A 16,334-nucleotide genomic window follows, 5' to 3' on the forward strand; every position below is an offset into this window, starting at 1 on the left:
CTATCAGTATGGGGTGTCAGTGGGACAGGATTGGGGTGTCTATCAGTATGGGGTGTCAGTGGGACAGGATTGGGGTGTCTATCAGTATGGGGTGTCAGTGGGAAAGAATAGGGGTGTCTATCAGTATGGGGTGTCAGTGGGACAGGATAGGGGTGTTTATCAGTATGGGGTGTCAGTGGGACAGGATTGGGGTGTCTATCAGTATGGGGTGTTAGTGGGACAGGATTGGGGTGTCTATCAGTCTGGAGTGTCAGTGGGACAGGATTGGGGTGTCTATCAGTATGGGGTGTCAGTGGGAAAGAATAGGGGTGTCTATCAGTATGGGGTGTCAGTGGGAAAGAATAGGGGTGTCTATCAGTATGGGGTGTCAGTGGGACAGGATAGGGGTGTTTATCAGTATGGGGTGTCAGTGGGACAGGATTGGGGTGTCTATCAGTATGGGGTGTCAGTGGGACAGGATTGGGGTGTCTATCAGTATGGGGTGTCAGTGGGACAGGATTGGGGTGTCTATCAGTATGGGGTGTCAGTGGGAAAGAATAGGGGTGTCTATCAGTATGGGGTGTCAGTGGGAAAGAATAGGGGTGTCTATCAGTATGGGGTGTCAGTGGGACAGGATAGGGGTGTTTATCAGTCTGGGGTGTCAGTGGGACAGGATTGGGGTGTCTATCAGTCTGGAGTGTCAGTGGGACAGGATTGGGGTGTCTATCAGTATGGGGTGTCAGTGGGACAGGATTGGGGTGTCTATCAGTATGGGGTGTCAGTGGGACAGGATTGGGGTGTCTATCAGTATGGGGTGTCAGTGGGAAAGAATAGGGGTGTCTATCAGTATGGGGTGTCAGTGGGACAGGATAGGGGTGTTTATCAGTATGGGGTGTCAGTGGGACAGGATTGGGGTGTCTATCAGTATGGGGTGTTAGTGGGACAGGATTGGGGTGTCTATCAGTCTGGAGTGTCAGTGGGACAGGATTGGGGTGTCTATCAGTATGGGGTGTCAGTGGGAAAGAATAGGGGTGTCTATCAGTATGGGGTGTCAGTGGGAAAGAATAGGGGTGTCTATCAGTATGGGGTGTCAGTGGGACAGGATAGGGGTGTTTATCAGTATGGGGTGTCAGTGGGACAGGATTGGGGTGTCTATCAGTCTGGAGTGTCAGTGGGACAGGATTGGGGTGTCTATCAGTATGGGGTGTCAGTGGGACAGGATTGGGGTGTCTATCAGTATGGGGTGTCAGTGGGACAGGATTGGGGTGTCTATCAGTATGGGGTGTCAGTGGGAAAGAATAGGGGTGTCTATCAGTATGGGGTGTCAGTGGGACAGGATAGGGGTGTTTATCAGTATGGGGTGTCAGTGGGACAGGATTGGGGTGTCTATCAGTATGGGGTGTTAGTGGGACAGGATTGGGGTGTCTATCAGTCTGGAGTGTCAGTGGGACAGGATTGGGGTGTCTATCAGTATGGGGTGTCAGTGGGACAGGATTGGGGTGTCTATCAGTATGGGGTGTCAGTGGGACAGGATTGGGGTGTCTATCAGTATGGGGCGTTAGTGGGACAGGATTGGGGTGTCTATCAGTCTGGGGTGTCAGTGGGACAGGATTGGGGTGTCTATCAGTATGGGCTGTCAGTGCGACAGGATATGGGTGTCAGTGGCTGAGGTTCTGGGGAAGGGGGGGTTGGCAGAAGTCAATCTGGGGTGTCAGTGGGACAGGATATGGGTGGCAGTGGCTGAGGTTTTGGGGAAGTTGGCAGAAGTCAATCTGGGGTGTCAGTAGTTGTGACTGGATGGGCAAGTGTCAATCTGGGGTGTCGGTGGTAAGGAGTGGGTAGGTGGGTGTCAGTGATTGGCAGTTGAGAGTGTCAATCTGGGGGTCAGTGGTAGGGAGTGGGTAGGTGGGTGTCAGTGATTGGCAGTGGGGGGTGTCAGTCTGGGGGTCAGTGGTAGAGAGTGGGTAGGCGGGGGGTCAGTGGTTGGCAGTGGGGGGGGTGTCAGTCTGGGGGTCAGTGGTAGGTAGTGGGTAGGCCGGGGGTCAGTGGTTGGCAGTGGGGGGGGGGGGGGTTGACAGGCATCAGTCTGACGTGTCAGTGGTAGAAGGTAGTTGGGTGTCAGTGGTTGGGGGTAGGTAGATGTCAGTCTGGGGTGTCAGTGATTGGTGGTAGGCAGATCTCAGTCTCTGGTAGGATGGTGTCAGTAGTTGGAAGTTGGTGAATTTCTTAACTCTTCGGCATACTTTGTATAGTTAGATGAAATATTTTACAAACTTTGTGTGTGTTTGTTTATCTCAGCATTAGTGGGTATTTTCATTGATTTTCAGCAGGTGGAGCTTCCTGGATGGGCCTATTCACTCTATATTGCTTGTTACAGCGGTGTTTACCACATTGCCTAATAATGCAGCATACGTTTATCGATGTGATGGGGTGGAATTTTTATATGAAACCAGTTTACCCCCATCCACTGACACCCCAGACTAACACCCTCCCACCCCCAACCACTGGCATTCCAAGTTCACACCTGCCTATCCCCAATACCTGACACCCAGCTACAACCAATCACTGACACGTGCCTACCCCCAATACCTGACACCCAGCTACAACCAAACACTGACGCCAACCTAACCCTAATCATTGACACCTCAGACTGACACCTGCCTACTTCCAACCACTTACACCCAAAACCGACTACCCCCAACAACTGACACCCACCGACTCCCAACCACTGATACCCCAGACTGACACCTGTCTACCACCCTGCCACATACTTCCCAGACTGACACCTGCCTACACCACTGACACCCCAGAATGACATCCGCCTACTCCCAACCACTGACACCCCAGACTGACACCTGCCTACTTCCAACCACTTACACCCAAGAATGACAACCGACTACCCCCAACCACTGACACCTGCCTACCCCCAACCACTAACTTCCCAGACTGACACTAGCCTACACCACTGACACCCCAGAATGACAACCACCTACTCCCAACCACTGAAACCCCAGACTGACACTAGCCTACCTCCAACCATTAACATTGCCAACGGCTGACACCCCAGACTAAAACCCACTTACCTACCCCCCACAACTGACACCCCCCACCCATCCCCAACCACTGACAACCCAGACTAAAACCCACTTACCTACCTCAACCACTCACACCCCCCATCCACTGAAACCCCAGACTGACACTAGCCTACCTCCAACCACTAACATTGCCAACGGCTGACACCCCAGACTAAAACCCACTTACCTACCCCCCACAACTGACACCCCCCACCCACCCCCAACCACTGACACCCCAGACTAAAACTCACTTACCTACCCCCAACCACTCACACCCCCCACCCACTGAAACCCCAGACTGACACTAGCATACCTCCAACCACTAACATTGCCAATGGCTGACACCCTAGACTAAAACCCACTTACCTACCCCCCACCACTGACACCCCAGACTGACACCCCCCTATCCCATCCACTGACACCACCAATTGAAACTCCCCCAACTATTGACACCTGCTTACCTCATACTGCTGACACCTGCCACCTCCTACCACTGACACCCCTCACAGCCAATCACTGGCACTCCAGATTAATACCTGCTTACCCACCTTCTACCACTGACACCCACCCACCCCCAACTACCGATTGATCAGACTGACACCCCTCCCTTGCACCCCCAGCGACTGACACCCCTAACTGATGCCCATCCACCCTCAACTGCTGAAACTTCAGAATGACACCACCCCCCCCCCCACCCCCCACAGAGAACTGACATCCCAGAATGATAGACCCCCACCTAGGATTGCCACCTCATCCCTTTAAACCAGGACACACATTAATTACACAGGTTCTGAGGATAAGGCACTAAGTGAGTTTTATTACCATCTTAATCAGACACAGAACCTGTGTAATTAATATGTGTCCTGGGTTAAAGGGATGTGGTGGCAACCCTCCCCCAAAAAAAAACCTAAATCTCAGAAGGTCAGACAATCAGTTGCAACCCCCAACAACTACCAGCTGGAGTGAACGCAGATACAATCATACAGTAGGGGGGTTTGGAGGATGCTAGAGGGGGAGACGATCGAATAAAACATCCCTCTGTCTCCATGTGACATTACATAGTAAAGTTATCCTGCAAATGCAAGATAATTGTGTGCGGCTGCTCGACTTTCTCCCCGGCACCTGTGGGGTTAATTGATGTGTGTGGCTGCTTGACTCATATTTGCTCTCCTCTATGGGTGAATCTGCCCAGCAGTTGTGGTGTTAATTATCTCCTGCTTGGCTCTTTCTCTCACTATGTCTTCATCACTTGATTGCAAGGTTCTGAATCAGAGGCATAGAAAGTGCATACAAAATTTACTGCTACACTGGCATCTGCCCCACTCCCCTCCCCACTATGCCACTCACCCCTTCATAGTATTAATCATTGTGAAGCTTCCTTCCCCACTATGCCACTCACCCCTCCCTGGCATCATTCAGGATGGACCCTCCCACCCAACTGTGTAACTCATGTCTCCCTGGCATCATTCAGGGAGGAGCCTCCTTCCCCAGTGTGTCACTCACCCCTCCCTGGCATAATTCAGGGGGGAGCCTCCTTTCCCTTTGTGCCATTCTGCTCTTCCTTCCCTCTCTTGCATTATTCAGTGTGGAGCCATCCATCCCATAGTTCCACCCACCCCCCCCTTGGCATTCAGGCTGGAGCCTCCCTCCTCACTGTGCCACTCACCCCTCCTTGACATCACTCAGGATCACTCATTCTGCAACCAATTCTTCTCAATTGTGCCACCCACCCCTCCTCACTGTGCAACCTACTCCTCCCCACTGTGCTACTCACCCCTCCCTGGCATTATTCAGGGTGGAGCTTCCCTCTCCACTGTGCCACTCACCCCCTCCCCACTGTAGAACCTGCCCCTCCATGGCATCATTTAGGGTGGAGCTTCCCTCCCCACTGTGCCACTCATCTCTTCCCACTGTATAACCTTCCCCTCCCCACTGTGCTACTCACCCCTCCCTGGCATCATTCAGGGTGCAACTTCTCTCCCCACTGTGTCATGTATCCCTTGCTGGTATTCAGGGTGTCATTGTCTCCAAGTCTATGATCTACCACAACACCCTTATTCTTCTCCATCTTTAACTCCAAGTCTTTCGTCTACCGAGATCCTTCCCCATCATTGACTCCAAGTCTATGATCTACCAGAACAACCGGACTCTTCCACATTATTTGACTCCAAGTCTATGGTCTGCCAGAATTCCCAGATCCTTTTCCATTATTGACTTCAAGTCGATGGTCTACCAGAAAACCCAGATCCTTTCCCATCATTGACTCCCAGTCTATAATCTACCAGGACACCCATATCCTTCTGTATTGTTAACTACAAGTCTATGGTTTACCCAGATCCCACCTTCTCATTGACTCCAAGTCTACGATCTACCAGAACACCCAGATTTGTATCTACTATTAACACCTAGATCCTGCCCAATCATTGACTCCAAGTCAATGATGTATGAGAACACCCAGATCCTTCCCAGGCATTGACTCCAAATCTATTCTCTACCAGAAAACCCAGATCCTTCCCCATCATTGACTTCAATTCTATGATCTGCCAGAACACCCTTATCCTTCTCCATCATGGGCTTCAAGTCTATGGTCCTACCAAAAAAAAAAAAAACAGATCCTTCCCCATCATTGACTCCAAGTCTGTGAACTACCAGATCACCCATATTCAGTGCTTTAAGTGGGCCGGCACTGGTACTCAGTACCGCCACTTCCAAATATGGCTCTTGAGCAAACCGCCACCTCTCCGTGCGCCTTAGCGTACCAGTACGCTCAATTTGTACCACCAGTCACCACCAGTGAGTCCCCCTGCTCCAGAGTCCCAGCCCAGGCCAGGGGGGGGGGGGTGCTCTGTGGGTACCCTGATGTGGGGTGGGGGGGGGGGCGAAAACATTTATAGGTTATAATAGAGTACTGGCACCTCTTTTGGGCCACTTAAAGCACTGCCCATATTCATCTCCATCTTTAACTCCAAGTCTATGGTTTACCCAGATCCTGACTCATCAATGACTCCAAGTGTACAATCTACCTGAATGCACAGATCCAACCTGTGATCTACCAAAACACCCAGATCCTTTTCCATCATTGATGTCAAGTCTGTGATCTACCAGAACACCCAGATCCTTTACCATCATTGACTTCAAGTCTGTGATCTACCAGAACACCCAGATCCTTCTCCATCATTGACTTAAAGTCTGTGATCTACCAGAACACCCAGATCCTTTACCATCATTGACTTCAAGTCTTTGATCTACCAGAACACCCAGATCCTTTTCCATCATTGACGTCAAGTCTGTGATCTACCAGAACACCCAGATCCTTTACCATCATTGACTTCAAGTCTGTGATCTACCAGAACACCCAGATCCTTCTCCATCATTGACTTCAAGTCTGTGATCTACCAGAACACCCAGATCCTTTACCATCATTGACTTCAAGTCTTTGATCTACCAGAACACCCAGATCCTTCTCCATCATTGACTTCAAGTCTGTGATCTACCAGAACACCCAGATCCTTCTCCATCATTGACTTCAAGTCTGTGATCTACCAGAACACCCAGATCCTTCTCCATCATTGACTTCAAGTCTGTGATCTACCAGAACACCCAGATCCTTTACCATCATTGACTTCAAGTCTGTGATCTACCAGAACACCCAGATCCTTCTCCATCATTGATTTCAAGTCTTTGATCTACCAGAACACCCAGATCCTTCTCCACCATTGACTTCAAGTCTGTGATCTACCAGAACACCCAGATCCTTCTCCACCATTGACTTCAAGTCTGTGATCTACCAAAACACCCAGATCCTTTACCATCATTGACTTTAAGGCCCCTTTCACACTATTGCGACGCAATTTTACCAAGATTTTGCCGCGATTTCGCGACGCGATTTTTGCAGCGATTTTGACGCGATTTTGACGCGATTTTGAAAGCAATGGCAAGGCTATATGCCTCGAAACACATTAAAATCGTGGCAAAGTAGTGCAGGAACTACTTTTGAAGTCGGTGCGACTTCAAAACGCACTGATATGAATGGGGCTCATTGAAAATAATGGAAAACGACTTGTCATGCGATTTTGCGGTTCAAAATCGCGGGACAAGTCGCACTAGTGTGAATGGGGCCTAAGTCTGTGATCTACCAGAACACCCAGATCCTTTACCATCATTGACTTCAAGTCTGTGATCTACCAGAACACCCAGATCCTTCTCCTTCACTGATATGATCTACATCTACGAAAACACCCAAATCCTTCTCCATCACTGACTTGAAGTCTCTGATGTACCAGAAAACCCAGATCGATCAACATCAATCTAGTGTTAGGTAAAACCAAGCTTTCATAGATTATGATTCATGAGAAAATGGCGAGTATTTTACATGACAGAATATCAGAGTTTGAGAAAACTGGGGACCTCACCAATAGCTTCTAAAAATACACATTGTAACATCAACAATGTGTACACTGTAACCTTTTTCTTTATTTTAAAAAATTATTTGGACACATTGAAATTGCAACAACATAGAGGAGTGGTGGCAGAAAAGACAAAATGCTCAATCCAGTCTGCAATTTTTCTTTTAACATTATGGGCTCTTTCACACGGGCCCATCCGTTTGCGGATGATTTGCGGACATAATGTAAGTGAATGGCATTGCGGATGTCAGCGGAATACCATCCGCTGACATCCGATTTTCTTCCTGTCAGTTCTGTTCCGTTTTTTGGAACGGAACAGAACCCTATTTTTGTTCCGTTCAAAAAACGGAAAGGAAGGAAAATCGGATGTCAGCGGTGTCATCCGCTGACATCCGCAATCCCCATAGACTTACATTAGGTCCGCATATCATCTGCAAACGGATGGGATGATATGCGGACACACGGAGCGGATGACAGAAATGTCATCCGCTCCGTGGAGAAAAGGACCGCAGCGGAGCTCTCACACGGACCGCCCGTGTGAAAGAGCCCTATGGGTTTTTGTTTATTTGTTTTAAATTCATTTAACCTTTTCTATCTGAGTATACTAGATCTAAGTTTGTCCTAAGCATGTTTAATTTCACTAACTGTTGACTGATACCCTACCTCTGCTGTAAATCTGTTCCAAGTGAGAACTACTCCTTCAGTAAAATAGTACTATCCAAGGTTCATTTTTAACTTTCCTTCTGCTAGTTGTAGGTTATGTCCTCGTGTTCTTGATCTTACCTTCACACTAAAATTACTGCCCTCCTGAACCTTGACATCTTTCAGTTTCACTTCCCTTCTTTCCTGGAGGCTGTAGGCATTTAAATCATATTAAAATTTGAAAGGCAGAGACATCTGATAGGCGCTTTATTTCACCACATTGCTTTGTGTTATTGGCATACACTGAAATGGTACTGAATCTTGGGGTACACCATGAATAATAATATACCTTGGGGTAAACCACTAATAACCCTGAACCTTGGGGTACCCCACTAATAACATTGAACTTTGCGGTACACCGAAAATAATGTTATACCTTGGGATACACCACTAATAACATTGAACCTTGGGATATCCGACTAACAGCACTGGACCTTGGGGTACCCCCTTAACATGGAACCTTGGGATACCACACTAACAACATTGAACCTTAGGGCACATCACAAATAATGTTATACCTTGGGGTACATCACTAATAACACTGAACCCTGGGATGCCCCACTAATAACATTGGACCTTGGGATACCCCACTAACAACACTGAACCTTGGGGGACACCAAAACAACACTAAACCTTGGGTAAACCTTTAATACCATTGAACCTTGGGGGTACACCATTGAACCTTGGGGTATACCACTGAATCCTAGGGTACCCCACTAATAACACTACATCCTGGGGTACTCTCACTAACAACACTGACCCTAAGGTATACCAATAATAACACTAAACCCTGGGATGCCCCACTAATAACATTGGACCTTGGGATACCCCACTAACAACACTGAACCTTGGGGGACACCAAAACAACACTAAACCTAGGTTAAACCTTTAATACCATTGAACCTTGGGGGTACACCATTGAACCTTGGGGTATACCACTGAATCCTAGGGTACCCCACTAATAACACTACATCCTGGGGTACTCTCACTAACAACACTGACCCTAAGGTATACCAATAATAACACTGAACCTTGAGGTACCCCACTAATAACACAGAACCGTGGGAAGCCCACTAATAACACTGAAATTTGGGGTATACCATTAATTACTTTGAACCTTAGAGGACACCACCTATGACATTGAACCTTAGGGTACACCAATAATGACACTATACCTTGAGGTATACCACTAATAACAATGAACCTTAGGGTACACCACCAATAACACTATACCTTGCGGTACACCATTAATAACACAGAACTTTGGGGTACCCCACTAATAACACTGACCCTTGGGGTACACCACAACTAACACTATACCTTGGGGAACTCCACTAGCAACACTGAATTTTGGGGTACACCACAAATAGCACTGTACTTTTGGGGACACCACTCATAACACAGAAAATTGGGAAAAATGATTGAACACTGGTAATAACACTTTACCTCAGAGTACACTACTAATAAACCTAAACCTTGGGGTACCCCCCTAATAACACTGAGCCTTGTGCTACACCACTAACAGTATTGATCCTTGGGGGTATGTCACTAACACTGAACCTCGGAATGGCCCAGTAATAATACTGAACCTTGGAGTGCCCCAATAATAACACTGAACCTTGGGGTACACCACTAATAACTGAACCTTGGGGTACATCACTAATAACACTGATCCTTGGGGTACAACACTAATAACATTGAACCTAGGAGTACACCAGTGGCACCCCATACCTTGGTGTTTTCTGAGACAGAATTTCAGGACCTTAGTTGTCACACTGTGCAGAAGCGATTGCTATGCAGGAGCGCTGTTCCTGGGCCAGAGTATGCAGTGCACAGTATTGTTCTTGGGGCCCGGTGTCCCTTGAGCTAAGTACACTGTGTAGGAACACTGTCTCAGGGGCAGAGTACACTGTGCAGGGGCATAGTCCTCAGAGTCGAGTATGTTGTGCAGGAGCACTGTTCCTAAGGCCGAGTTCACAATTCCGGAGCGAGGTTTTTAGCTTTGAGTACGCTGTGTATGATCGCTGTCCTTGGGGCTGAGTACACAGTGCAGAAGCACTGTCCTTGGGGCTAAGTACACAATGCAGGAGTGCTGTCCCTGGGGCCAAGTACACTGTGCAGAAGCACTGTCCCTGGGGCCAAGTACACTGTGCAGAAGCACTGTCCCTGGGGCCAAGTACACTGTGCAAAAGCACTGTCCCTGGGGCCAAGTACACTGTGCAGAAGCACTGTCCCTGGGGCCAAATACACTGTGCAGAAGCACTGTCCCTGGGGCCAAGTACACTGTGCAGAAGCACTGTCCCTGGGGCCAAGTACACTGTGCAGAAGCACTGTCCCTGGGGCCAAGTACACTGTGCAGAAGCGCTATCCCTAGAGCCAAGTACACTGTGCAGAAGCGCTATCCCTGGGGCCAAGTACACTGTGCAGAAGCGCTGTCCCTGGGGCAAAGGCCACGGTGTGGGAGAGTTGTCCCTGGTGCCTAGTACACTGTGCAAGACTTGCTACAAAGTTACAATATTGCAACCATAGAATAGCTTTGTTTACCAGGGACGTTTAAATCACTAGCTTACACTGTGCAAAAGCGCTGTCCCTGGGGCCAAGTACACTGTGCAGAAGCACTGTCCCTGGGGCCAAGTACACTGTGCAGAAGCGCTATCCCTGGGGCCAAGTACACTGTGCAGAAGCGCTGTCCCTGGGGCCAAGTACACTGTGCAGAAGCGCTGTCCCTGGGGCCAAGTACACTGTGCAGAAGCGCTGTCCCTGGGGCCAAGTACACTGTGCAGAAGCGCTGTCCCTGGGGCCAAGTACACTGTGCAGAAGCACTGTCCCTGGGGCCAAGTACACTGTGCAGAAGCGCTGCCCCTGGGGCCAAGTACACTTGTGCAAAAGCGCTGTCCCTGGGGCAAAGGCCACTGTGTGGGAGAGCTGTCCCTGGTGCCAAGTACACTGTGCAAGACTTACTACAAAGTTACAATATTGCAACCATAGAATAGCTTTGTTTACCAGGGATGTTTAAATCACTAGCTTATAAAATGGTAATCACAGAGCACCCAAAGATAACCAACCACAGGCAGCCTCCTTCCTCCTCTTTTATTATGTAACCCACCCTCGGAAACGGGCACTGCATGTACACTTCCTGCTCAAGTTGCAATCTGATTGAGAATTTTCCTTAATTTGTATGATCCTAATTGTTCAGTGATGGCAGGGTGTGTGTGGCTGTATTAATCTCTTTGATGATTTGTGGATTTATTGATCTGCTTTCTCAGTAATGGCAGGGAGGGGTCTGCATGTATACGGCCAGACATCAGATCTGTATCCTGCTGATATTTCTGGCTGTGCAGGCCTCATACACGGGAAAAAAAGGATCTGGACCAGCAGTAGATGTGGTCACACTAGAGGTGCATAATGACAAACTGTCTACTGTATAATATAATGTGTCTCTAATAAATTTTATGAAGTCACAGAGTCCCCACTAGTGTGCAGTGAAATGGGATGTGTCAGTGATACACTATATACAACCCCATTCAAAGCAGGCCTAAAACTTCAATTTGCTGTGAGGCAATACTGACAGTTTGTATTTCACACTGAACAGAGTCAGCTAAGAATAATGATGACACATTGGTCTGGATTTTTTTTTGGCTCAGTGACAATTAGCTCAGAGAAAATATGTGAAGAGCAGATAAAGTCTGCATAATGTCAGGAGGACGCTGACGAGCCATCAACACCTACACACCAGATCTGAATATGAAGAGTCATAAGACAGCAAGAATAAATTCACACAACTACAGCAATCCGTTCCCATATCCCACAGGAAACCCCTTAATAGGGTGCAAAGTAGAGGGGACTTAAGAACTAGGCAGACAGCAGAGAGGACTCAAAAACAGGATGGACAACAGGGGGGACTCAAGAACAGGATGGACAACAGGGGGGACTCAAGAACAGGGAGGACAGCAGAGGGGACTCAAGAACAGGCTAGACAGCAGAGGGGGCCAGAACTGGGTGGGCAGCAGAGGGGACCCCTTAACAGGATGGACAGTAGAGGGGACTCAAGAACAGGGCTGACAAAGGGGATTCATAAACAGGGTAGACAGCAGAGCCAAAATAGGGTGTTGCCGCCAAAGGAAACTCCAGAACAAGTAGAGGGGGCCCAGAACAAGGTGGACAATAAAGGGTGGGGGGGGGGGGCAGAACAGGGTGAACAGAAGAGTGAACCCCAGAACAAGGTGGACAGTAGAGGGGACCCCTTAATAGGGTGGACAGTAGAGGGAACCCCAGAACAGGGTGAACAGAAGAGTAAACCCCAAAACAAGGTGGACAGTAGAGGGGACCCCTTAATAGGGTGGACAGTAGAGGGAACCCCAGAACACGGTGGAGAGTAGAGAGGAGCCCAGAGCAGGGCAGACAGCAGAGGAACCCCAGAACCGGGTGGACAGCGGGGGAAACTCCAGAACAAGATGGACAGTAGAGGGGACACCTTAACAAGGGGGACAGTAGAAGGGAGCCCAGAACAGGGTGGACAGTATGGAGGAGCCCAGAACATGGTTGACAACAGAGGAAGTCCCAGAACATGGTGGACAGCGGAGAAAATCCTAGAACAGGGTGGACAGCGGAGGAAACCCCAGAGCGAGCAGACAGCAGAGGGACCCCTAACAGGATAAACAGCAGAGGGGACCCCAGAACAGGGCAGAAAAAGAGAGGGCTCAAGAACAAGGTGGACAGCAGAGGGGGATCCTAGAACATTGGGGGAAGTCAAGGGGACCCAGGAAGATATTGGACAGCAGAAGGTACTGGAAAATAGGGCAGAAAGCAGAGAGGACAGACGTCAGAGGAGGCACCAAAATGGGGGGTCAGCTGAGGGGACCCTAGTACAAGGCGGGCAGCTGAGGGGACCCCAGAACAGGGTCAGTTGCTAATGGATCCTATTATACAATATGTGATCAGTGGCTTACTCAATCTTTCAGCAAGCAGGAATTCTCATCATACAATTAGGTTCATTCTATTCAGTTTTATCTTTTACCATAATAGTTATCTCTCCAAGTGCAGCTTTTATTGAGACCTTTACCCTTTGTGCTCTTTTTTTTTCCATTTTGGAAAAAATGGGCCAAACCCCATCAGTTTTTTTTCCCTTCTGTGTTCCATTGGGGAGATTTCCCTTCATTTCCTGTCCTGGAGACACAACAAGGAGTAAGAAAAAGTCTTTCCAAATTAAGGGAAATCCCCTCTTAGTTATCATTAGAACAGGTGTCTACATTGGACAATTCCCTCTCTATGCCTGTTCTGGTGAGAGGATTGTCCTCTGCCATCTGTCTCATTGACAATGGTGACATCAGGACAAATAGAGAGGGTGAATTTTGCCAGGGAGGACACAGACAGCAAGACAAACATGACTGGGGTTCTAACCCTTCCATACTCCTTCCAAAACAAAACAAAATATGTTTTGGGTTTTCATATGTGATGTCTCTTGGTTTTGTGGCCCTTTTGAGTTGCCTGACAGACTGTTGCTCCACTGCTTGTCTCTCCAGCTCTGCTTGATGGGCAACTGCAGGGAGGGGGAGCAGGGAGAGGTCTCTCATTGACTGCCACAACATTGGACCACTTGCTGCAGTATTGAGAACTGTGGACTATCGGGACCAGAGGAAAGAGAGGCACGTGCAGCTGTGAGAAGTGCTAGTTTTCCAGGGACTGTGCTGTTGTTCCAGTATTCTGCTGTTCCAGAATCCTGCGTTACAGGGTTGTGCTTATGTGATACCCAGAGTTCCACAGAGATGCAGGCTGGGGACATAGGACCAAGGCTTGATGGGCTTAACCTGACAACTTTCTGTACCTGTGATACTGTTCCTACTCAGAACCATCTGGACAGGACCACACAGCGCCCAGTCGGGGTTCACCAGAGTACCTGGGTGGTTGAGAGGCCTGAGGGCCAACTTTATGTGTTATTGTTGTCACTTCCCCCTAGCTGCAGAGGATTCCTGGCAGGAGGGGACTGTGCTTTCCTTATCCTGGGGATTACACTATCCTCTGTTATGGAAAGAGCACTTTAAAGTGAGGATCAGGGCCCAGTGCTCAGTGGCATAGGCAGTCACTAAAATAAAGTGATAAATCTACATGCGCACATCCCGCTCCCAGTACTTCTCCTACCTATGATGTGTTATTTCATATACTGAGTTCAGGCTCTGTTCACCATATCCCCCATACACCCCACTCCCAGTACTTCTCCTCTACCTATGATGTGTTATTTCCCATGCTGAGGTTATGCTCTCCATATACCCTGTTCCAAATACTTCTTTACATATGATGTGTTATTTCATATTATGAGCTCTAGTTGTGCTCATCATATTCCCCATACACTCCAATCCCAGTACTTCTCCCCTACCTATGATGTGTTATTTCACATACTGAGCTCAGGCTATGCTCTCCATATCCCCCATACACCCCACTCCCAGTACTTCTGCCCTACCTACAGGAAAAAAATGATTTGATCCCCTGTAGGTTTTGTAAACTTGCCCACTTACTAAGAAATGAAGGGTCTGTAATTGTCATCAATCTGTGTATTTTAAATGATAGAGACAGAATATTAAACAAAACTCTAGAAAAAAAAAACACACGATACAAATGCTATAAATTGAGTTGCAGTTCAGTCAGTAAAAAAGTATTTGATCCCCAAGCAAAGCATGACTTAGTACTTGGTGGAGAAACCCTTGTTGGCAAGAGGTAAGACGTTTGTTGTAGTTGGTTACCAGGTGCAAACATATCTCAGGTGGGATTTTGGTCCACTCTTCTTTACAGATCTTCTCTAAATCCTTAAAGCGGAGTTGCACCCAAAAGTGGAACTTCCACTTATATGCTTTCTCGCTTCCTCCCCCCTTCCGGTGCTACATTTGGCACCTTTCAGAGGGAGGGGGGGGAGATCAGGTACCTGTTTTTGACAGGTACCCTTCCCCACTTCCAGGAGACGGCACTGCGGCGCCGTCCCTTGGAAGTTTAGCCCCCCTCCTCCTTCCTCCGATGCCTGGCCAATTACAAGGCACGCTTCACACATGTGCAGTTGGGACAGGTAAGTCCTAATAGTAAAAGTCAGCAGCTACAGTATTTGTAGCTGCTGACTTTTCATTTTTTATGAGGAGGAATGGAACTCCTCTTTAAGGTTTTTTGGCTGTCTCTTTGCAACTTGAGGTTTCAGCTCCCTCTATAAATTTGCTATAGGATTAAGGTCTGGAGACTGGCTAGGCCATTCCATGCCCTAATGTGCTTCTTCTTGAGCCACTCCTTTGTTGCCTTGGTGATATGTTTTAGGTCATTGCCATGCTGGAAGACCCATCCACGACCCATCTTTAGTGTTCTGGCTGAGGGAAAAAAGTTCTCATCCAAGATTTTACAATACATGGCCCCATCCATTGGCCCCTTAATGCGGCAAAGTCGGCCTGTACTTTTAGCAGAGAAACAGCCCCAAAGCAAAATATTTCCACCTCCGTGCTTGACTGTAGGGATGGTGTTCTTGTAAACATTTTTTTTCCTCCAAACGTGGCGAGTCGAGTTAATGTCAAAGAGCTCAATTTTGGTCTCATCTGACCACAGTATAAGGAAAGAAGGACTACTGTCCACCAAGAAAGTCACATTTGTTGAACACTTCGGTTAAAGTAACAACAGCTTTAATGAAAAATTGCACACTAAATAAAAAAAGCAGCAGTACGTTAGCCTTCACCACACCTAGATTAAAATAAAGACAATATGCAGCTGTGCACACACCCCTTCATACACACAGTCACTCTCTACAGAGTTGGGGACTCAAGCAGAAATATTCCTGCAATGGGTGTGTAGCACCATTCCTCATCTGAGATATCTAGCAATGCTAAAATTCATCTCTGAGTGAAAAGGTCATATATTGTACTGGTCCAAATCTCTTAAATTACAGTGATTTAAGTATGGCTGTGTGTCGGTTGGAATCGCAGGTAAGTATGGGGGATTCCTAGGTAGCCACTGCTGGTCATGAAATCACTGAGCTTCCGATTAAAAAGTATGCTAACAAGCAATTCCTTTAAAGTCTTACGTCAGGAGAATGGAACAAAGGCTCCTATAGATGTGGTGGGAACACAGTGGTCAAGGTGCTGTTAGGTGCAGTCAGAGTGGGTAGAGTCCTGAACACAGTTAAGCCAGACAAGAATTGAATCTAGGG

This window comes from Pelophylax lessonae (genome assembly GCF_965119305.1).
Source record: "Pelophylax lessonae genome assembly, chromosome: 10".
Lineage (NCBI taxonomy): Eukaryota > Metazoa > Chordata > Amphibia > Anura > Ranidae > Pelophylax > Pelophylax lessonae.